The 23,463-nt window shown below is 39.8% G+C and overlaps 1 protein-coding gene and 1 long non-coding RNA gene across 2 annotated transcripts in view; one reads left to right on the forward strand and one right to left on the reverse strand.

The window, feature by feature from the left end:
- The window catches only part of OCA2 (OCA2 melanosomal transmembrane protein), a 275,411-nt gene that overhangs the window by 244,237 nt on the left and 7,711 nt on the right, over nt 1-23,463 (reverse strand). The window lies entirely within an intron of this gene.
- On the forward strand, nt 9,501-22,714 carry LOC122455940. Its single transcript, XR_006274483.1, has 3 exons — nt 9,501-9,644; nt 14,782-14,784; nt 22,699-22,714. It is a non-coding gene; the product is annotated as an uncharacterized LOC122455940 (long non-coding RNA).

A 23,463-nucleotide genomic window follows, 5' to 3' on the forward strand; every position in this document is an offset into this window, starting at 1 on the left:
AGCAGAACGAAAAGCACTTCTAGCCGAGGGATAGGGCAGCCCTTCCCCATGCTCCCCACTCCTGCCCAGCAGGTGCTGCTCTGCCCTGGGCTCCAGGCCCAATCCTGGAGGGCTGACACCACTGGGCCCGATCCTGTGCCACCCCATTTTTGCACCTTCCCACATCAGCTCTGAGCCTGTGGCAGCTGCCCTCTTTTCCTGCCCTAGTTATGGCCCTGGAAAATTGCGGTAACTAGAGTTTCGGTGTCCAGTCAATACTTCTGACCATAGACTGTACGGGTTCCCTTAAAACTGGACTTTCTGGTCCAAAACCAGACACTTGGCAACCCTAATGTATTAAGCAGACTGGGGAGCACTGTACCCACTGTTCCTAAGACCAGGCAGAGTGGACATCTTCCAAAGCCCACTGAAGTCATTGGGAGTCTTTCCATTGATTTCAATGGACTTTGGATCAGGCCTGTGAGAGAAGCTCAAGAATCTTCTCTCAGAACATTCCCCTATCTATCTGAGTTTCTATACTTACACAAAAAGAAAAGGAGTACCGGTGGCACCTTAGAGACTAACAAATTTATTAGAGCATAAGCTTTCGTGAGCTACAGCTCACTTCACGAAAGCTTATGCTCTAATAAATTTATTAGTCTCTAAGGTGCCACCAGTACTCCTTTTCTTTTTGCAAATACAGACTAACACGGCTGCTACTCTGAAACCTATACTTACACACTATCAGACATACTGTGGAGCACTCTCCTGCACAGTCTTACCTAGACCTAAGGTAAAGTTATGCTGTACTTTCCTTTAAATAATAGGAAACGGAAAGATTTTGTTCTGGGAATTGCAATGCAAAAAATAGCAAGTTTTCAAATCTCAATACACCAAAACAAAGAATTTGCTACTAAAAGAAGCTTCTCCTTAAACATATTGACAAAACCAGAGGGAGGAAATCAGACCACACGTGCCGCCGTTAGCTGACAAACACTGCTAGATTAATCACTAGCAATAGTAGGAGCCTAATTATCTAGTCTGATATTGAAAAGATTAATCATTCCACAGTGCAATACATTTCTCTTCCCTATAATATAACGTATACATTTTAAACACCAGTTAATATAATGTTTCACATGCCATCTATTAAGCAGCTGCATTACATACCAGTAAAATAGGGATTTCTATGACAATGGAAAATAATGATAATTTTCATTTCTATGGAAAGAAACCAGCCAGAATTGGAGAAGGGGTGATTTTCAAGCAAATAAATTGTGCAAGAACGTCAACAATTTTAAATAGGACTCCTTGAAAATGTCACCAGATAAAACACATTTATAACAAAACCGCTTCAGAAAAAATTTAGAATGCTTCAGCATATCATTTATATCTAAAGCCCTCAGAGAAGCCACAGAGGTGGCTTATTAAAAGAAGCCTAGAAATACAAGAGAGCCAAGATATGTTTTTCTGAATAATAATTATAAAGTCAATAAAACTTTAAGCAGGACTTACTGGAGAATAAGTCCTGGGGTAGAGAGACAGAAGATAATCAGGCAGGAATCTAGTGACAAATGCAGGTCTGTTATTCTTTAGTTATACATTTTGATGCATCTACAAAATCTTTTTCAGAATGCACCTAATTTGACTAAATAGAAAATATTTGTCCTTACACGAAGTCATATGTACTAGAATAATTACTGGTTTGGGGAACTGTGATTTTTTAAAAATATGTATTTGTATAATGTAGCCACAATCTACCATGTTATCAAAATAAAAACTTGGGAGCTTTTAAAAAAATAAATATTAAGTAAATGCTAATCATTCTTCCATCCATGTTCATAAAATCTATTTAATGACTGCGGCTGTGTTAAAAAAATTACGCTGCCCCACCCTAAAGCAATTGTTTAAATCAACTGTTGCTCCTTTGTTATATCTCATGTCTATCTGTCTATCATGTCTGATCCACAGTGGTTTCATTTACACCATAGGAAAACTAAACAATTCTGTTGGCAAGATTACCCAGTGTAAAAGCAGTTTGATCAATTGACACATTAAGAGTCAAGGAAAAGTGTCATCTTGATAGCTCACATCTCTAAATAGGCTCCAGACATTAAAAACCACATTAAAGTGGTTTTTAATGACCACTTTAAATATGTCACTAAATCAGTAAATAACCTGTTGACTCTTAAAAAGCATGCACCATTAAGATATCAGAAAAGTTTAGCAATTAAGGCATTTTTTTTATATACGGTGTTGTTTTCTCTTTGGCTATCCGTATGGAGTAATTTCCCTTTATCCAGTAATGACCAGGGTGCCCAAAATGCACAAAGGTGTTGGAGCTGCCAACTGCTGACCAGATATAACAGAAGATATAACCAATTAGAGAATTCCCCATCCAATAGCTGGACTGTAAATGTACCTTGCACATCCCTGCAGCTGAGACTCAAACTAGAATCCCCACGTAAGCCAAAGGAAGAAACAATTGATCAAAAAGGAAGCATCCCCTAGAAAGAGACAAGAACCTGGCTGAATTTATCCCAGCTGGAAATTATTCCTTGTGTACCATACACACACACTGCTTGATTCACCTCTGTGGGTGCAATTTGCATTCCAGTGCATCAAACAAGGGCAGCTGTGCCACTTGAAGCATTTGCCTGAAGTGGGAGAGAGGAATTGTGGTATCACCCCTTCCCTTCATGAAGCATTCTGCTAGGCAAGGCATCTTTAGGTCCAGTAACAGCCAGGCAGTTAGAAAGCAGGGCAGCTGAATTACTGTCATTCTGAAGGCCAGGAATTTGGGTGACCAAGCCTGCGATTTTCAGAACTGGAGCCTAGTCTGGATCTGAGTTAGTTATGATTTGGTTTTGTCATGGCACCATGTTGATAGAATAAATGTCCACAAGGGATCTAGATATCAGCTACTACCTTTGCTTGAAGCTTACCATCATATCATCACAAGATTCTTACCTGCCATCAGTTTTCTCCCTGATTAAGACATACTTAAACTGCTTATTTAGGAGGTCATCAAGTTCTGGATAAAGAACTGGAATAAGATGAGGCTGACCTCTCTGAAGAGAGACTCCACTGAGGGAGGCTGAGAAGATGGTGTTGAATTCATGGATCTAAACCTGGTCTAATCTGAGTCTGGCTAAGAGGCCTAAATTGACCTTCATTCTTCTTCTGCCCTGTTTGAACCAAGGGCAGAATTTTCAATGAACACAGTACAAAAAAAGCCCACTGCGGAGGGCTGCAAATTTGGAAAGAAAGTGCAGTTGCAGCTTTTTTCCTCCACCTACTGCTTCAGCAAAAAAAAATTTAGAGCTCTGGGAAAAGCTCTGCTTCAGCTTCAGGCATCTGCAAGAACTGGGGAAGGGAGGAAGAAGGTGACAAATTTTGGAAGCAGGTGGTGCTAACAGTCCAGCTGTTGACAACTGCCAACAATTTACAAGTGTGTAAGAGGAAGCAGTTGTTTAGATTGGCAGTAGTCCAAATCCAAAACACACATTTCTATGCATCAGATACAAATAACCTGTCAAGAAAAGTTATTCCCAAATGCTACAGGGCACACTGAAAAATGAATCTGCTTTGAGGAAACATTTTCAATAACCTTTTAATGCATGGTTTCAGAGTAGCAGCTGTGTTAGTCTGTATTCGCAAAAAAAAAGGAGTACTTGTGGCACCTTGGAGACTAACAAATTTATTTGAGCATAAGCTTTTGTGAGCTAAAGCTCACTTCATCGGATGCATTAAGTTGAAAGTATAGTGGGGAAATTTATATACACAGAGAAAATGAAACAGTGGGTGTTACCATACATGCTATAAGGAGAAGTGAAAATCCGCACAGACACACTCCTGGAACCCTGACCTGGGGTATTCTATCTGCTACCCAAGATCCATAAACCTGGAAATCCTGGACGCCTCATCATCTCAGGCATTGGCACCCTGACAGCAGGATTGTCTGGCTATGTAGACTCCATCCTCAGGACCTACGCCTCCAGTACTCCCAGCTATCTTCAAGACACCAATGACTTCCTGAGGAAACTACAATCCATTGGTGATCTTCCTAAAAACACCATCCTAGCCACTATGGATGTAGAAGCCCTCGACACCAACATTCCACACAAAGTTGGACTGCAAGCCATCAGGAACAGTATCCCCGATCATGTCACGGCAAACCTGGTGGCTGAACTTCGTGACTTTGTCCTCATCTATAACTATTTCACATTTGTGGACAATGTATGCCTTCAAATCAGCGGCACTGCGATGGGTATCCGCATGGCCCCACAGTATGCCAACATTTTTATGGCAGACTTAGAAAAACGCTTCCTCAGCTCTCGTCCCCTAATTCCCCTACTCTACTTGTGCTACATTGATGACATCATCTGGACCCATGGAAAAGAAGCCCTTGAGGAAGTCCACCATGATTTCAACAATTTCCATCCCACCATCAACCTCAGCCTGGACCACTCCACACAAGAGATCCACTTCCTGGACACTACGGTGCTAATAAGCGATGGTCACAAACACCATCCTATACCGGAACCTACTGCCCGCTATTCCTACCTACATGCCTCCAGCTTTCACCCAGATCACACCACATGATCCATAGTCTACAGCCAAGCTCTACAATATAACCGCATTTGCTCCAACCCCTCAGACGGAGACAAACACCTAGAAGATCTCTATCAAGCATTCTTACAACTACAATACCCACCTGCTGAAGTGAAGAAACAGATTGACAGAGCCAGAAAAGTACCCAGAAGTCACCTACTACAGGACAGGCCCAACAAAGAAAACAACAGAATGCCACTAGCCATCACCTTCAGCCTCAACTAAAACCTCTCCAACGCATCATCAAGGATCTACAACCTATCCTGAAGGACGACCCATCACTCTCACAGATCTTGGGAGACAGGCCAGTCCTTGCTTACAGACAGCCCCCCAACCTGAAGCAAATACTCACCAGCAACCACACACACCACACAATAGAACCACTAACCCAGAAATCTATCCTTGCAACAAAGCCCGTTGCCAACTATGTCCACATATCTATTCAGGGGACATCATCATAGGGCCTAATCACATCAGCCACACTATCAGAGGCTCGTTCACCTGCGCATCTACCAATGTGATATATGCCATCATGTGCCAGCAATGCCCCTCTGCCATGTACATTGGTCAAACTGGACAGTCTCTACGTAAAAGAATAAATGGACACAAATCAGACGTCAAGAATTATAAAAAACCATTATTCAAAAACCAGTCGGAGAACACTTCAATCTCTTTGGTCATTCGATTACAGACCTAAGAGTGGCTATTCTTCAACAAAAAAACTTGAAAAACAGACTCCAACGAGAGACTGCTGAATTGGAATTAATTTGCAAACTGGATACAAATTAACTTAGGCTTGAATAGAGACTGGGAGTGGATGGGTCATTACACAAAGTAAAACTATTTCCCCATGTTATTACCCCCCCATCCCCCACTGTTCCTCAGACGTTCTTGTCAACTGCTGGAAATGGCCCACCTTGATCATCACTACAAAAGGTTTTCTTCCCTCCCCGCCTCCCCCCCACTCTCCTGCTGGTAATAGCTCATCTTAAGTGATCACTCTCCTTACAGTGTGTATGGTAACACCCATTGTTTTATGTTCTCTATGTATATAAATCTCCCCACTGTATTTTCCACTGAATGCATCCAGTGAAGTAAGCTGTAGCTCACTAAAGCTTATGCTCAAATAAATTTGTTAGTCTCTAAGGTGCCACAAGTCCTCCTTTTCTTTTAATGCATGGCTACATATTTAACATAACACACTCAAGCAGTGTAGCTTTTAAATGCCAGCATCTCCTCTCCTCTGAATTTGCTAAAAGCTTTTAGTTTAACTAAATCTGCTATCATCTTGATTTTATGATAAATTAACATTGATATCCCTCAAAAATGATTTTTTTAAAAGAATCACACTTCTCAAGGCTAGAAAGTCATCATGGAATTAATTTAAGAATTTTACATCTGATGATTCTCTGACTTTGATGAAAGCTCAGCTACTAGGCTGATGGGCACTAGTACAAAACAGAAAGCAACATGGAACAACTGAATATTGTGAACATCTTCTAAAATACACTAGTCTTCAGGTCATTAAGAAATTGGTAAAACATTATTCTCTCAAACAGGATTAGGAATTAATAATCATGTTAAAACAGACTTAGGGTCCTCACAGAATTGTATACCCTGACAAAATGACAGCTTAGTGAATTTCTAGCTTCTGTTCAAAATATTTTAAAAAGGAAAGAAACAGAAAAGGTTTGGAAAAGGAGATCAAGAAGAAAAGGCAAGAAATTGCATGTGAATAAGAAAGGAGAAAAACAGGAGAAAGAATAAAGAGAAAGGAATTTTTAAAATTAGGATTTTCTACTTATGCTGCCATGAATGAAGAGCAAAGCTAAGCATTCAACAACATTTCAAGGCTTCCAAGTACAGTTGCTACCACAATGGGAAAAGCAGTGCTTTGAGGCCAGATTGTGGCCTCAATTACAGCACCACAAATACCAATGGAAGTCAGTGTAATTACTCTGGATTTCCACCATTGCAATTTGAAAGTAGAATCTGGCCCTTGGTATTTGAATAGATCTTTCCAATAACTCAAATTGCAGCAGTGCATTTTGAGGAGTGTGACAAATCTGAAGGTTGCCAAGAGGGTCTTGCAATTATATTTTCACTGGGATTCTCCTATTTCCATCCCAACATCATATAAGGCACAACTCAACATAAGAAAGAGTGGCACACTCTTCTGAGTTTCAGGGCTTGATCCTATCAGGTGCGGTCTCCTCCCATTGCTAAATATGCTGGCTCTCAGAGTTATTAAACTATAACTTAGGCAATGTGCTTCAAGGTATATTCCCATAGGTGCTGGACTTAGGGGTGTCGCAGCAGCCCCTCGTTTGAAGTGGTTTTCATCATATCCAGGGTTTACAGTTTGGCTCAATGGCTCTCAGCACCCCAACTATATAAATTGTTCCAGCACTCCTGCATAGTCTTTCTGCTTTTAAAGGCCTCAGCAGTGAGCAGGGATGGGAAAACCACAGTCTAGGAAGGAGTTATCTAACCTATGTTAATACACTTAGCTAGTCAACAGAAGATGAATTTGAAACAAGAGATCAGAGTACATAAACTCAATTGACTAGGGTCTAAAAAACAAGGATAAATTCTAGAAACTGATGAACATCTTAAGATTTGTTTGTTTGTTGCACATTCACTAGAGTTAGGCACTCCAAGATTTTCACTTGTCCACAAACTAGATAGATAAAAGAGAGAAGAATTCTAACACTACTTCAGCTTTCTTTTACAACTCTTCTTGAATAATCTCAGACAATCCCGCGTAACAACAAGTTCCTACACACCCAAAAGTCAATCATAATAAAAACAAAAGTCCAGGGTTTGAAGGGGGGAAATTCCATCTTCAATAGGTAGATGATTTTGCCTTGGCAACATAGTATCACTTTTCTTTATGTTTCTGTCCATCACATTTCATGATATTGATCAGGCATTTCTTTGCCCCCAGTTGCACAGATACTAGATTCTATCAATACAGACATGCATTGTGTTCCCCTAAGCCTTGTACAGAACTACACTTTAGTTACCCTCATAAAAACTGGCTTTTGTTCCATCTTGCTCATGAAATGATATACTTTTTGACATTCGTCTGCAAGAATATATACATGAAGTGTGATTTATATTGAGAACAACCCTCCCATATCTAAGTTTGCCCTGGATTCACACTTCCCAGTCAGTGAGCCTGGGATATCATTAACCTCTGGTAAGAGCAGAGATGCACTTTTCAGATTTTTTTTAAGGGACTTTCCCCCAAACAAGTAATTATTGATGATTTACAGTAAAATTACCTTTCATGGGGACTCTGCTCAATCTCCACAGAGACAACAAGTCTCTCTTGTGGAACAGGCAAGCTGTGGATTTCTGATTCCAGTGAAGTTACAAATAAAAAAAAGCCTCACTCAATGCTGCAGTGAAGGCTTGTCTAGGTGAACAGCTGGTATGCGGCATGCTGGGGTGTAAGTCTACAGTACACTAGCCTGCTGCACACTAGTTGTCCATGTGGGCCCTGCTACCATGCCCTAAAACTTACCTAGTACACTTTAATCTACTCCAGTTAATATGTGGCTGGCTACTGCACTGTAGATTTGCCCCAGAGCTTGTTATGCATTAACTATTTGCCTAGCAAGCCTCAACCTTCCAGCCATGACAGGCTAAGAGTCATAAAAAAAGACTAAGTTATGATTCCTGGAGGAAGACTGACACCAGGGAAAAGGCATAAAGTCTTCTAAAGAGAAACATTAGAAATGGAGGAGAAGTGATTTCCTTAAGCTTCCTCCTGAAATATAAAGATATCTTATTGAATAAGATAGTTAAGTGAAAATGAAAGGGAATCATGAGAAAAAGCCCAGTCATGTACAATGGCTATTAATTATTATTAGGGCTGTCTATTAATCAAAGTTAACTCACGCAATTAACTCAAAAAAATTGTGATTTTAAAAATTAGCCACAGTTTTAATCACACTATTAAACAGAATACCAATTGAAATGTATTAAATATTTTGGATATTTTTCTACATTTTCATATATATATTGTATTGTGTTGTAATTGAAATATTTTTATTACAAATATTTGCATTGTAGAAATGATAAACAAAAGAAATTGTATTTTCAGTTCAGCTCATACATGTACTTTAGTGCAATCTCTTTGTCATGAAAGGGCAACTTGCAAATGTAGATGTGTTACATAACTGCGCTCAAAAACAAAACAATGTAAAACTTCAGAGTCTACAAGTCCACTCAATCCCACTTCTTGTTCAGCCAATCGCTAAGACAAACAACTTTCTTTACATATACAGGAGATAATGCTGCCCTCTTCTTGTTTACAACATCACCAGAAAGTGAGAACAAGCATTTGCATGGCACTTTTGTAGCCGGCATTGCAAGGTATTTATGTGCCTGATATGCTAAACATTCTTATGCCCCTTCATGCTTCAGCCACCGTTCCAGAGAATACGCTTCTGTGCTGATGACACGCATTAAAAAATTATTTGTTAATTAAATTTGTGACTGAACTCCTCGGGGGGAGAATTGTATGTCTGCTCCGTTTTACCTACATTCTGCCATATATTTCATGTTACAGCAGTCTCAGATGATGACCCAGCACATGTTCATTTTAACAACACTTTCACTGCAGATTTCACAAAACGCAAAGAAAGTACCAATGTGAGATTTCTAAAGATAGCTGCAGCACTCAACCCAAAGTTTAAGAATCTAAAGTGCCTTCCAAAATCTGAGAGGGACAAGGTGTGGAGCATGCTTTCAAAAGTCTTAAAAGCAGGGCTTTGGAGCTGTGCTCTGGCTCCGCTCCAGCTCCAGGCAAAAACCTGCAGCTCCACTGCTCTGGAGCTGCTCCACAGGCTCCGCTCCAAAACCCTGCTTAAAAGAGCAACACTCTGATGTGGAAACTACAGAACCCGAACCACGAAAAAAGAAAATCAACCTTCTGCCAGTGGCATCTGACTCAGATAATGAAAATGAACATGTATCAGTACGCACTGCTTTGGATTGTTATCAAGCAGAAGCCATCATGGGCACAGATGCATGTTCTCTGGGTGGTTGAAGCCTGAAGGGACATATGAATCTTTAGCACATCTGGCATGTAAATATCTTGTGATGCCGGCTACAACAGTGCCATGCGAACGCCTGTTTTCACTTTCAGGTGACATGGTAAACAAGAAGAGGGCAGCATTATCTCCTGCAAATGTAAACAAACTTGTTTGTCTGAGCAATTGGCTGAACAAGAAGTAGGACTGAGTGGACCTGTAGGCTCTGAAGTTTTACATGGTTTTGTTTTTGAGTGCAGTTATGTAACACATCTACATTTGCAAGTTGCCCTTTCATGACAAAGAGATTGTATTGTCGCAGTGTGTACATACACATGAAAAAAGACATTACCCCTGCCCCACCAGTGTTACAATAAGACAAAACTTCTGTACATAGTAGTTTGGTTAAACAAGGCCTATCCAGGAAACATCTGCTGACTTGCCCATGCAGCGGCAGGGAGACCAAGTGAGACGTGCCACAGTTAAAAATGTCAGAGATTTGCTGCTGACTAAACAAGGGATTCCATGACAAGAGATCTGTAGAAATGTATGACAGTGCAAGCTTCTTTATAATTTTATTCTACTAATGTGGCAGAAGGTTCCAGCCTGCTGCACAAAGAATAGAAAGACACTGAATGGAGCAGCAGATTCTCACACTGCAATACATTACAGCAGCTTGCAGATTGGGGTTACGTTGAGAAGAAGCAGAATTAGTACTAAAAATCACTTCTCTTGGGCCCAGAATGAAAGAGGCACATTTGGGTACAGTAATAGCTTGGACAGAGTGGTTTAGTGGAACATATATTTCACAAGAACAAATACCATACAATAATTTTATATTTAAAAAGAAAAAGAAGAAAAACTTACTAGGAGATACAGTGCCTGAACAACCTAGTTAGTCTATATGAAATTCAGCATTTCATAGTGTTTTGAAAGCATTTTAAACAGGCATTGTATCAAAAGATTGGACCCTTAGTATGTGTTGAATCAGTTACATAGTTACCTTGTTGTAAACTCCTAAGCATCAAAAGGTTAAATGATCTTAAGTCAACACCACCTGAGAAAAAGAGTATAATATGCATTTCATATTGCCTTCTGAAAACAGAGCACAAATAAGACCATTGTTTAGCAGCAAAGCATATCCCTCACAGATCGATCGCATAAAACAATCAGTTCAAACTAGTCCAGAGATGAACAACAACAGTGGACCAATAAACAGAGTTGGGAAGGAAATTGTTTTCCCATCCTGCACAAATCGGAGACCTGGGGTCAAATCCCTGCTCTGCCTAATCAGATTCTGGGTTTCCCAAAACTGCCAGAGCAAGGACTTAAACCCAGGCCTCCCACATCACAGTTGAGTACATTGACTATTCTGTGGTGGGTCTCTCTCAATCTCTCCTGTTGGAGCTGTTCCACTTGTATCAATAATTAAATATTCATTGGCCCATAGACAAAGAGAATCTATAGCCCAGTGGTTATGGCACTCATCTGGGATGTGGGAGACCTGAGTTCAAGTGACTGATTTGGAGATCCCAGAACCCATTCAGACATTCGAACCCAGGTACCTTACATGAGTGCTCTACTCATGAGGCTATTCTTCCCCCCCCCCACATACATATACATATACATATATATAAAAACTTGCAGGACTGGGGCCATAGAGAGTAGCAAAATACCAGCATCTGAGCATTTAAATAAAATAGATTATTTTAAACCAGTTTTTTCTATATTTCATAAAGAAAAGGTAACTAGGAGAAACAGACCCATAAATAAAATGGAAGGTGTATCCAAAGAAAAAATTTTCATTTTTATTATTTTAAGATACATATCTTATAAGGCAGTCCAGTAAGACCAGTGAAGGTACTAAATCTACAAGAATTATTGCCCCTCACCCCCTGAGAGCATTAGCAAAATCACAGGCAAGAGAAAAAAAATGTTCTTATCCACATTAAATGAATGAGCATTCCTGCCAAGTGTTGAAAGACCCAGGTTATGCAACAGAAAAGCACTAAACTGAGTAACAAAACTAAAGGACTGTTAATTTAGGGTGAGATTTTCTAAAGCATCAGATAGTTAGAAGTACAAATCCCACTGACTTGTGCTCCTCACTTCCTTAGGAGCTTTTGCAAATCCCATTCTTAATTGTTATTCATTTATTTATATAGGGCTTGATCCTGCTTCCATTGAAGTCAATGGCAAAACATGCTAATTTCTAAGAGAAAAGGATTGGGCTCATTGTGAGCCTTGTTGCTGTTAATGAAAAAGTGGTTGTCACAGGAATTGGGATGCAATTCAGACCAGTGTGAGTTTGCGTCACCTCTTTCCCTGTAACCCTGAGAGCTTCACAATTCCTTGCTACTGTAGCTCCCAGCCTGGGATGCTCACAGTCAGCAACAAGCATGCAAGTCACACCCTGAGCATGTGCATGCTATGCAGCTAGCCTTGGTTCAGCAGCTCTAACCCCAGAAACCTGTCTACAGCCCCACAGTGGCTTCCATCAGCCTTGTTACAACTATCAAGGTGACCCCAACACACTCCCAGTCCTGAATTTTCCCAAAACCATGTTCTGTACCATGCCCAGCCCTCTCCTGGGCAGCTCAGAGAAATAATAAATTTCATTTGTTCCTCTGTCTAGAGACACAAAAATACATCACAACTTATTAACTTAACTGGGGAAAATACACCCTTCTGATTAAACACAGCAGAGTTGCTTTACATTAATAGTAAAACAAGCCTATTAACAAAAGCAGATAGGTTAAGGAAAAGGAATAAAGTTAAAAAAGAGTTACAAGCCAATAGAATGGAGCACACACATCTAAAAGTCTTGCACTTAATTTAGCAAGAAACAGGCTTTGTCAAGATGGTTTGTCACCTATATTCAGTTTCTAGAGATTTCTAGAGAATTCAGTTTCTAGAGATTTGAAGGACTCATCCTTCTCAACTTCTAAGAGCTCTGTTCCCTAGTGGATGTCTAGTGATGGATGTCAAAGGTGGCATCTGTCCTTGCTTCTATCTTCCAAAGTTCAATGACTTTGTTTAAAGAGGCAGAATGACCTCATGCTAGTCTTCCCTTTCTGTGGACTTCCCATCCCTTTGCTGATTTGTATGTAAAATGGGGCTTCCATTGTTTTTGGAAACACCTTGTTTAATCCCATTGAAGACTGATAAATAGCTGCCTTCTCTCCTGTGTGGGAGGGAACCTGTTTCTCTCTGTTTGGCCACAGACTTTAAAGCATAATATAATTAAATATCCCTATTTCCTCAGATAGTGTTAATACACACATTTCATAATGATATTAATCACCAGTGTGTCATTAGCTTTCAGAAAAGACCACACTCGATACATTTTTATAAAACAGTAATAATGTGTGCAATCAGTTGATTTAATTGCTTGTCACTTGAGGTTCAGCACCTATCTTCACAGACCAGTAAACTTTTGAAAAGGATTCTTCTGAGGGTTACAGCTTGAGTCAATTTTACTTTGAGAGGTAAGGAAGGTGATGTGGACCCTGGTGGTGAAGGAAGCTCCATGGTCTTCCTCTGCTCGACTTCAATGGAGCTACTCTATTTTACACTAGCTAAGGATCTGGTCCTGGTATTTCAGAGTTAGAAATAGTCTTGGCTATTTGCTTCAAAAAAAATGTAATGTAATCTGAAAACTAGCCACACTTCTTTCTGTACGAAATCCGGGATAGTCTGACTTCTAACTAAACAGATTAGAAAGAATATTTCTGAATTTATAATCCTCTTCAATACCATTATACAACTATGAACAGATTTGTAAAGACAACTTTCTGCATGCGTGTTGCTATTTAACCTGTGATCAAAGTAGTAGTTCCCAACAAGCTGATTTTAAGAATTTCACTGTGAAAATGCCATCCTTCACTATAACTCCAGCTACCTTGCATTGGGGCACAAAGACTGCATTTTTCTATGTGCCAAGTAAACATGAGATGAAGATGCTTTTAGAATATGTTCTTATGTTCTAAATGCATAAATCACATTGTGTTACTTTTACACAGAATAATTGTCTTATTGATCAGACCTGAAAAGCACCTATGCTACATTCAGTAAGTAAATGGAAATCAATTCTGAACAATCTAAGTTTTCTGTATACTAAGGAGTTTTAAAAAAGCCACTTATTAGCAGTACTCTGGACTTTTACATCTGAGTAAAATTGTATATTTTCTGTAATATTGAAGCATACCTTATATATTCTACATTTAAAAACAGTTCACCAGACAGAAACTTTTCCATTTTCACTTTTCCTTTGGATTTACCATTTGTTTTATCAGACATATTTATTAAAATCCAGTTCATGCTTTTCACTCTAAGAGGTTTACATGATGAAACAGCTGTCAATAAATCCCAAAGAGGATTGAAGCTCACATGTCACTGGCATGACTGAGAAGGTAGAGTTGCTCCTATCACTCACTCCTAGAGATTAAAGTCGGGTATATCTGAGGCTACTTCTTTTTTTAAAAAGTAGCGGGAGGCGGAGGGGAAATCACATTATATAAAAGTACAATAGTGGGAGGAGTAGTAGTTATAAAATGTTGATTTACAATATGCAGGCAAGCATATTAATTTTGGCTTACATATCCTACAATAGGCTTATCTACTGCATAACAGTTCCTACTCCAAAGACAAATTTAATGCCTCACCACACACAAATTCAGTCAAATTGTCAGTATGTGTGTTACATAAAGACTTCCATGCAAAAACAGCACCAGAGCTTCATTTCATATTACAGCATCCCAGAAATAACAATGACACTATGAATGGTATGCCAGATGGACCCTGCTTTCTATTCATACTACTTGGGGGGCAGGGGGGAGGGAATATCTCATTAACTACTAGTGAAGACATCAGCCTCTCCCAGCTGGTTTTTAATTACATTAAAACCATGGACAAGTCAGCTTCTTTAGCCACATCTCTCTAAACTGCAAGTTACTGTAACTACCAAGCTGCTTACATTAGCAATAACTCTCCCTATTTCACTCTTGGGAAGAAGAACTAGTTGATACCTATCAGTAACAAACCACAGATTGAACCTATTGGGAATTATTGTTTAAATAAAATACTTCATCTTAACAGGTCTGTACATCAGAAGTAAAATCACTGTACTTCACTTGGCAGAATACAGAGTGTAGAAGACATGTGCAAAGAAATAGTCAAACTAATGAAACCAGAACCCACCCACCCCCACTTCTGACTCTGACAAGACTGGCCCCCATTCACACTATGGGCACTGATTGATTCATGGGCTACTGTCGATCAGGTTCCACATGGCCACTGTTGACCCATCTGCATAATTGATTCCAAGTTGCCCATGCAGGCCCATTAGTACATGCTAAACAGAGAACCGCTTGCTTGGGCACTGGCAGTAAGCATTTCAGTGCCTCATTCAGCTGCTTTAGCTGCATTTCAGAGAATAAATCACTTGAGCTCCTTATGAGTCGCAGTGTTAAAAACAGAAAAATCAGTTCATAGTGACTTTTTTTTTTCATTTCATCTGCACCTGTCTATTCTTCAACTTCTATGTTCAGTTTAATATGGATTGCATACCCATCAATCCTTAAAAACGTGATTATTCTGGGAACTTTTGTTATGCTAAGAAATTTACTAGCTACAGAATGATTTTCAGTGCACCTAATGTGAGGGTGCACACCCATTTGCAGTGAGATCTGACATTTTACTAGTCCCAGGGGAAGTGACATTTTAGTGTTCAATGATTGCATGTTGGAATGGATGTCTCTTTCAAGAGAGCTGTCTGCTAGAATATCTGCTTATAACTGCATGACAAGTTAAAAAGGGGAGATATGAAAGATATCTTTCTTTATACACCCACACATATCTGCTGGTTTTGAGAAAGGTGAAGTTCCCCAATGCTGTTCATAACCCGCTCTTCATTTCCGCTGGGATTTGGAAAAAGAATCCACTGAAAAGCAGAAAGGAGTCAATATGGCAAGGTGCAGAAAACCTCCACCGAGGAACAGAGGGCCATCAATTCCTACGAGCTGCTTTTAAGGACAGGAGGTATTCACTTCTAATGGTGCTGGCCTCTTGCTTTCCTGCCTATTCCAGTTTGAAGGGAGTTATGCCATTTTACACTGGCTGGGGATCTGACCCATTGAGAAGGCCGTTTACAATTGTTGCATTAGCTCACTTTCCACCAATTCACTCCTGGATCCACGTCAGTATGGTTTCTGCCCACTTCACTGCTCTGTAACTGCTCTCAGAGTCTTCTGCAGCCTCTTAGACAAATGCCAGGGTCTATGCTCATCCTTTCACACTGTTGATCACTCTCTCTTTCTAGCTATTTGGTCCTCACTCAACTTTCAAGGTTCTATCCTCTCCTGGTCCTCCTCCTACCTCTCTAACCCTCTCTTCTGTGTCCCGATCCTCCTCTACCTCACTTCCCTGGTTACACGGGAATTCCCTATATTTGATCTTGGGCTCTCTCCTCTTTTACATCTACGCTCACCTAAATCAATGCCACACTATGCTGCACTAACACCAACTGAGAACCTCACCCTCACACAATCTCAGAAATAACATAGCCCAAGATTAAAATCTAATATTTCCTTCCAGGTCCCCCCACTAGCTTCTTTCTTAATTACTCTTGGCAGCACCTCCATGCCTCCAGTTATGCAATTCTCTAATGCTTAGGGTCATCTTCACTACTTCCTCTCCTCCTTCCCCACCACAACCAGGCCACAACTAAAACTTGTCACACCTCCTTTTGCATCTCTAAACATTGACCTACCTGCAAAATCCCTAGTCCATACACTGTTCATCTTCCACCTTGACAAGTCTATTCTCTTTCTGTCTGGTGTCTGCAGTACTACGAATATGTGCCATCTCCTCAGCAATGAGAAAGGGATAAAGTAAGAGAAAATACAACATGAGTTCATAATAATACTTAATAGCTGGAGGAGGAGGAGGAGAGGTAACAGGCAGCAGGGAGTTGCAAAATGGCCAATTCAGGGTTGTGGGTCCATGTGTCTGGAAAATGTCAAGGGCCAACCACCAGAAAGCCTAACAGGAACGTTTTCTCTGCACTGTAACTGGGAGGTGTAATTCCCAGCTCAGGTAGATGTACACATACTAGTTCTGCTCAATTTAGCATGCTAAAAAGAGCAGTGTGGCCATGGTGGCAGCTCAGGCTAGCCACACAAATATATCCCCATCTAGATCCTAGGTACATAGTCAGGCCACTGCCCAGGCCACCACAGCCATACTAATATTTTAGTGCACTAGCTCGAGCAGAGCTAATACTCATACATCTACCTAGGTTGCCCAGTCAGGTAATTCGATTCTTATTCGACAGAGATTCAATAGCAACTAGGCAATCAGCAGGTAAGGCGCTTATGGGTAAAGGGCTATTTCTATACTGTAGCTGCCGGAGAGATAGCCGTGGTCTCACTCAGCATGTTGACCAATTTAGTCTCATTTCCATGTATTCCCAGTCTGCTTGTCTGTATCCATCTGTTGTCTCTTGTCTTACAAAGAACTTACAATCTAAGTATGTCAGGGACCATCTTTTTGGTCTAGCACAATGGGGGTCCTGGTTCACAACTGGGTAAGCATAGGTGCTACAAGAATATAAATAGTCAGTAGAGTGTATCACCAATGTCACACTCATTTTAAATACCAGAGGAAATCAAATGATAGCTAGTGCAGGCAATAGACCAGAGGTGTACTGTGCAACCTGTGGGAAATGCAACTCAGTAAATAGACAGCTGCCTTCTGCACTAGCTGCCATGTCCACATGGTCTTAAAGCATAGAATGCATTATAATAATCCAGCCTGGCAGTGACCAGCTGTGGCGAGCTCTGTATCAGAAACAGTTCACTGGGACTTCGCAGCCCTCTTGCCAAAGAGCAAATGACGAAAAGCTCTCCTGGAAACCACTTCTACCTGAATATCCAGCCATAGCAGAGAATTGAATAAGACCACCAGGTTTTGAGGACCCAAAATAAATGACAGGCATACCCCCACAACTGAGGTGCTGATCTGGGCCTGATTTTCCACTGCCTTGCACAGTGCAGTTATTTATGTTTGTGCGAAGTGGGTGCAAAATCATAGCAGACCTAACAATACTTTTCCATCACTAATTTCCATGCTTGTGATTCAAACAGGACAGAAACTTGGGGCTAAATCCTCTTTGCCACACCTCAGCTGAGTTAATAGGCTGCACTGCTAGGTAAGTCCATCAAGGTTTGAAGACTCTATACTCCCCTCCCCAGGCGATGGAGCAGCATTGGGAACCACTCCACAACCTTCTGTGCAGTAAGCCATCTAGGCACACCTTCCCCACACCAAGGAGGGGATTTTCCACAGGTAGATTTACACAGGCACCCAGTCCTGCCTCCTCAGTTCCCCTTAACCCCTCCCCACATCCACCATGTTCTCTTTTGCATTGTGTGATGTCCTGTGCTGGTTTCCCTTATGCTCTCCCTCAGAAAAGCCTCATTGATTCCAGTGCATTTGAACCTTTGCACACCTACGTGAGGTGAAAGCTGGGGCCAGACTTTGCCGTCTAGTAACTGAAATCAGTTTGACTGGCTATTATTCCAGACTTCTATTCCCATATACCACTCAGAAAGTTAGCATCACCACTCAAACCCAATATCCCAGGAGTGCTCTAGATGGGTATTGGTAACATCAGGGAACAAAGGGTAAAACAGTTCTAGCAATAAAATGTTGCAGTGTGGGAAATTAGTGCCCAGGCGGGGCAATGGCCGTACGCTTTGCCTGGGACCAACAGCAACTCCCCAAGTTGGCCAACAAGGAGTCTGACAAAGAGGAAATCAGAAAGGAGATTTAGCAGTTCGTAACTAGCAGAGGCAAGAGGACAGCATTCTACACACCTGGAGACACAAGGGCAGGCTGTGGCCACCAGAGAGGAGAGGACCAGGAGGAATTCCATACAGCTAGAAGTATCCAATCAATACCAGGTCCTGAACATGGAAACTCTGGAAGATATCTTTCAAGATCCAGCTAGTCCAAGGGAATAGAGAGCTGTACAGGACATAATTTGTGGATGGCAGTTTGGCCCAACCTGTAAGAAAACCAAGCTTGCCCACAAAGAGACCTCCAACCACCTGAGGAAGACAGAATCCTTTTTGGGGATTCAATACTACAAATAATTGAGAGAACATTCTGCAAGTGACTGGCAGACAACAGGACAGTGCGCTGTCTTCCTGGATCCAAGGCACAAGACATCACTCTGAGACTGCATAGGCTTCTAAAGTTGATGGGCAAGGATCCATTGGAGATGGTTCAGACTGCCACTTACGACACTGGGACACAAGGTATATTACGGATAATAGATGACTTCAGGGAACTCAGAAGTGTGCTGAAGAATATCCAAGCAATCTATCCCATGAGCTAAGGTTAACAGAAGGCAGAAGATTCTAGAAGTGAATGTCTTGGCAGGTAAATGGAGGAGAGTTTTAGTTGTGTAGAGCATTGGTCCATTTTCTGTGAGGAGAGGAGGCTGTATAGTTTGGATGGACTCACCTCTGTAGAAGGGAACAAATTTCCTCAGGGACAGGCTGACTAGAGTACTCAGGAGGGCATTAAACGAATAACAAAAATGGAGGCTTAAAAAAAGGGAAGATATGAGCACAAATTTAGCACAAAATTGAGATGTTAAGAATAAAATTAATCAAGGAACCAAAGGACATGAAGAAAAGAAATTCTTGACTTGCCTATACACCAGTGTTAGGAACCTAGGTAACAAACAAGAGGAACTGAAATTGCTCATTTATGAGCATAAATTCAATCTAGTTGGTATAATTGAAACCTTGTGGGATAGTTTGTGTGATTGGATTGTTAAAATCAATGGTTATAACCTATTTAGGAAGGATTCAGTAAGCAGAAGGGGTGTGGCACTCTGTCAAAAATGGCATTTCCTATTTCTGTGTCATGGATAACTCAGAAAAAATTAATTAAAAAAATGAATGTTTATGGATCAATGTCTTAACAGATAAAGCACAAGATGGGGTGTTAGTTGGTGTCTGCTACAGAGTATCAAATCACACTAGGGAAAAGGATGAGCACCACCCTAAACACCTATCTATAATGTGTAGGAAAATAAGCTTTGTGGACATGGGGGACTTCAATTTGAATGACATGCTGGAGGGCTCATGCTGCCTGAAATAAAACATCTTGGAATTTCTCAATATTATAGATGACAATTTCCTAATGCAAAAAATGTTGCATCCAATGCAGGGGGAATTCTATATTAGATACCATCTTGACAGATAAAGAGGAACTGATCACAGAACTAAAAATTAATGGTAACTAAGGTACAAGTGATCATGACTTGATCTCATTTATAATGTACAAACAAAATAAAATCCAAACTAGTGATATGCATACTTGGTGATTTACAAGCACCAGTTTCACAAAGCTGAAAAAAAAATGAGCCATATCAGCCGGGAGGAAGACTTTAATCAGAAAAATGTGAATGATAATTGGGAATTGTTTAAGAACATTTTATTAGATGCCCAGAAACTCACAATCAAAGAAGAGGTCATAGTGGTTAAAAAAAAAAATCAACCTCGTTTAGAGAGGAAGTGAAGAAAGCTATAAAAAAAATGAAAGAAAGGGGAAGTTATTAGTAACGAATATGAATCAGAAGCTATGAATTGTAGAATACTGATAAAGGAAGCAAAGGGAAACAAAGAAATCTATGGCCAGCAGAGTTAAGGACAATAAGAAGGCGCTTAAGTATAAAAGGAACAAAAATAATCCTAACAATGGTATTGATCCATTACTAGATAGAAATGGTAGAATTACCAATACTAATGTATTAAAGGTAGAAGTGTTCAATAAATATTTTTGTTTTGTATTTAGGGAGAAATAGATATAGTCATATCATACAATAACACTCTTTCCATTCCACTAGTATCCTGGGAGGATGTTAAAGAGCAGCTATTAAAGTTAGACTTTTTTTTAAATCAGCAGTTCCAGATAATTTGCATCCAAGAGTTTTTAAAAATCTGGCTGCAGAGCACACTGGACATTAATGTTGATTCTCAATAAGTTTTGGAAAACCGTATAAGTTCCAGAATACTGGAAGAAAACTAATGAGGTTCCAATATTTAAACAGGATGCCAGATAGTTATAAGCCTATCAGTCTGACATCAATCCCAGGCAAGATAGTGGAGCAGCTGATCTGGGACTTAATTAATAACAAATTAAATAAATACCAATCAACACGAGTTTATGAAAAATAGATCCTGTCAAACTAACTTGATTTTTATGAGATTACATCAAGTTTGGCTGATAAAGGTAATAGTGTTGATGTAATATACTTAGACTTCTGTAAGTACCATTTGACTTGGTACCACAAAACAGACACCGATTAAAAAACTAGATTGAAACAAAATTAACATAGTACACATTAAATTGATTAAAAACTGACTAACCAATAGGTCTCTAAATTTAATTATAAATAGGGAAACATCATTGAATGGGTACGTTTCTTGTGGAGTCCCACAGGGGTCATTTTTTGGTCTTACACTATTTAATATTTTTATGAATGACCTGTAAGAAAATATAAAATAATCACTGAAAGTTTGAAGATGGCACAAAGACTGGGGGAGTGATAAATAATGAAGACGACAGGTCAGGTCACTGAAACAGAGCGATTTGGATTGCTTAGTAACCTGGGCACAAGCAAACGATATACATCTATGAACAAAGAATGTAGGCCATACATAGAGGATGGGGGACTCTATCCAGGGAAGCTGTGACTCTGAAAAAGATTTGGGGGCCATGTGGATACGCAACCGCTGCAAGGGCAACCTTGTGGCCAAAATGTCTAATTCATCCTTGGATACATAAACAGGGGACTCTTGAATAGAAGGAGAGAGAGTTTATTTTACCTCTGGTTTTGGCACAACTTATAACAGGGTAAATGGGCAATAGGAACTTCTGATATTAACTAGGGCTGTCGACTAATCAGAATTAACTCACGCCATTAACTCAAAAAAATTTATCGCAATTAAAAAACCAATCATGATTAATCACAGTTTTAATCACACAGTTAACAATAGAATAGCAATTAAAATATATTAAATATTTTGGATGTTTTTCTGTATCTTCATACATATTGTATTCTGTATTGTAATTGAAATCAAAGTGAATGTTATTTTTATTACAAATATTTGCACTGTAAAAATGATAAAGAAATAGTTTTCAATTCACCTCATACAAGTACTGTAGTGCACTCTTTGTCATGAAAGTGCAACTTACAAATGTAGACTTTTTTGTTACATAACTCCACTCAAAAACAAAACGTAAAACTTCAGAGTCTGCAAGTCCACTCAGTCCTACTTCTTGTTCAGTCAATCGCTAAGACAAACAACTTTTTTTATATTTACAGGAGATAATGCTGCTGGCTTCTTATTTACAGTGTCATCAGAAAGTGAGAGCAGACATTTGCATAGCACTTTTGTAGCCAGCATTGCAGGGTATTTATGTGCCTGATATGCTAAACATTCATATGCCCATTCATGAATGTCCAACATTCATGCTTCGGCCACCATTCCAGAGGACATGCTTCTGTGCTGATGACACTCATTAAAAAAATAATGCATTAATTACATTTGTGACTGAACTCTTTGGGAGAGAATTGTATGTCCCCTGCTCTGTTTTACCCGCATTCTGCCATAGATTTCATGTTATAGCAGTCTTGGATGATGACCGAGAATATGCTGTCGTTTTAAGAACACTTTCACTACAGATATCACAAAACGCAAAGAAGGTACCAAAGTGAGATTTCTAAAGATAGCTATGCACTTGACCCAAGTTTTAAGAATCTAAAGTGCCTTCCAAAATTTGAGAGGGACGAGGTGTCGAGCATGCTTTCAGAAGTCTTAAAAGAGCAACACTCCTATGCGGAAACTACAGAACCCAAAGAAAATCAACCTTCTGCTGGTGGCATCCGACTCAGATCATTAAAATGAACAAGTGTCGGTCCACACTGCTTTGGATCGTTATTGATTAGAACCAGTCTTCAGCATGCACGCATGTCATCTGGAAGGGTGGTTGAAGCATGAAGGAACATATGAATCATCAGCGCATCTGACACGTAAATATCTTGCCATGCCAGCTACAACAATGCCATGACAATGCCTGTTTTCACTTTCAGGTGATATTGTAAATAAGTAGCGGGCAGCATTGTCTCCTGCAAATGTAAACAAACTTGTTTGTCTGAGCAATTGGCTGGACAAGAAGTAAGACTGAGTGGACTTGCAGGTTCTAAAATTTTACATTGTTTTATTTTTGAATGCAGTTTTTTTTGTACATAATTCTACATTTGTAAGTTCAACTTTCATGATAAAGAGATTTCACTACAGTACTTGTATTAGGTGAATTCAAAAATACTATTTTGGGTTTTTCAGTGCAAATAATGGTAATCAAATATAAATATAAAATGAGCACTGTACACTTTGTATTCTGTGTTGTAACTGAAATCAATACATTTGAAAATGTAGAAAACAGCCATAAATATTTAAATAAATGGTATTCTATTATTAACAGTGCGCTTAATGATGCAATTAATCATGATTAATTTTTTTAAATTGCTTGACAGCCCTAATATTAATTTATTTATATTGCCTATGTAGATAATACATTTATTTCTGTTTCCCCCGTTCCTCCAACACCATTCCTTCTGATTGTCACTCCCACATGTTGCATCTAGTTTTAACTAGGTGGTCCTCAGGATACGGATTATCTTCAACTTCTGTTTGCACAATGGGAGCCTTACACAGTTACTACCATATCAGAAACAGGAAATAATGGT

Source organism: Dermochelys coriacea, chromosome 1, assembly GCF_009764565.3.
Source record: "Dermochelys coriacea isolate rDerCor1 chromosome 1, rDerCor1.pri.v4, whole genome shotgun sequence".
NCBI lineage: Eukaryota > Metazoa > Chordata > Testudines > Dermochelyidae > Dermochelys > Dermochelys coriacea.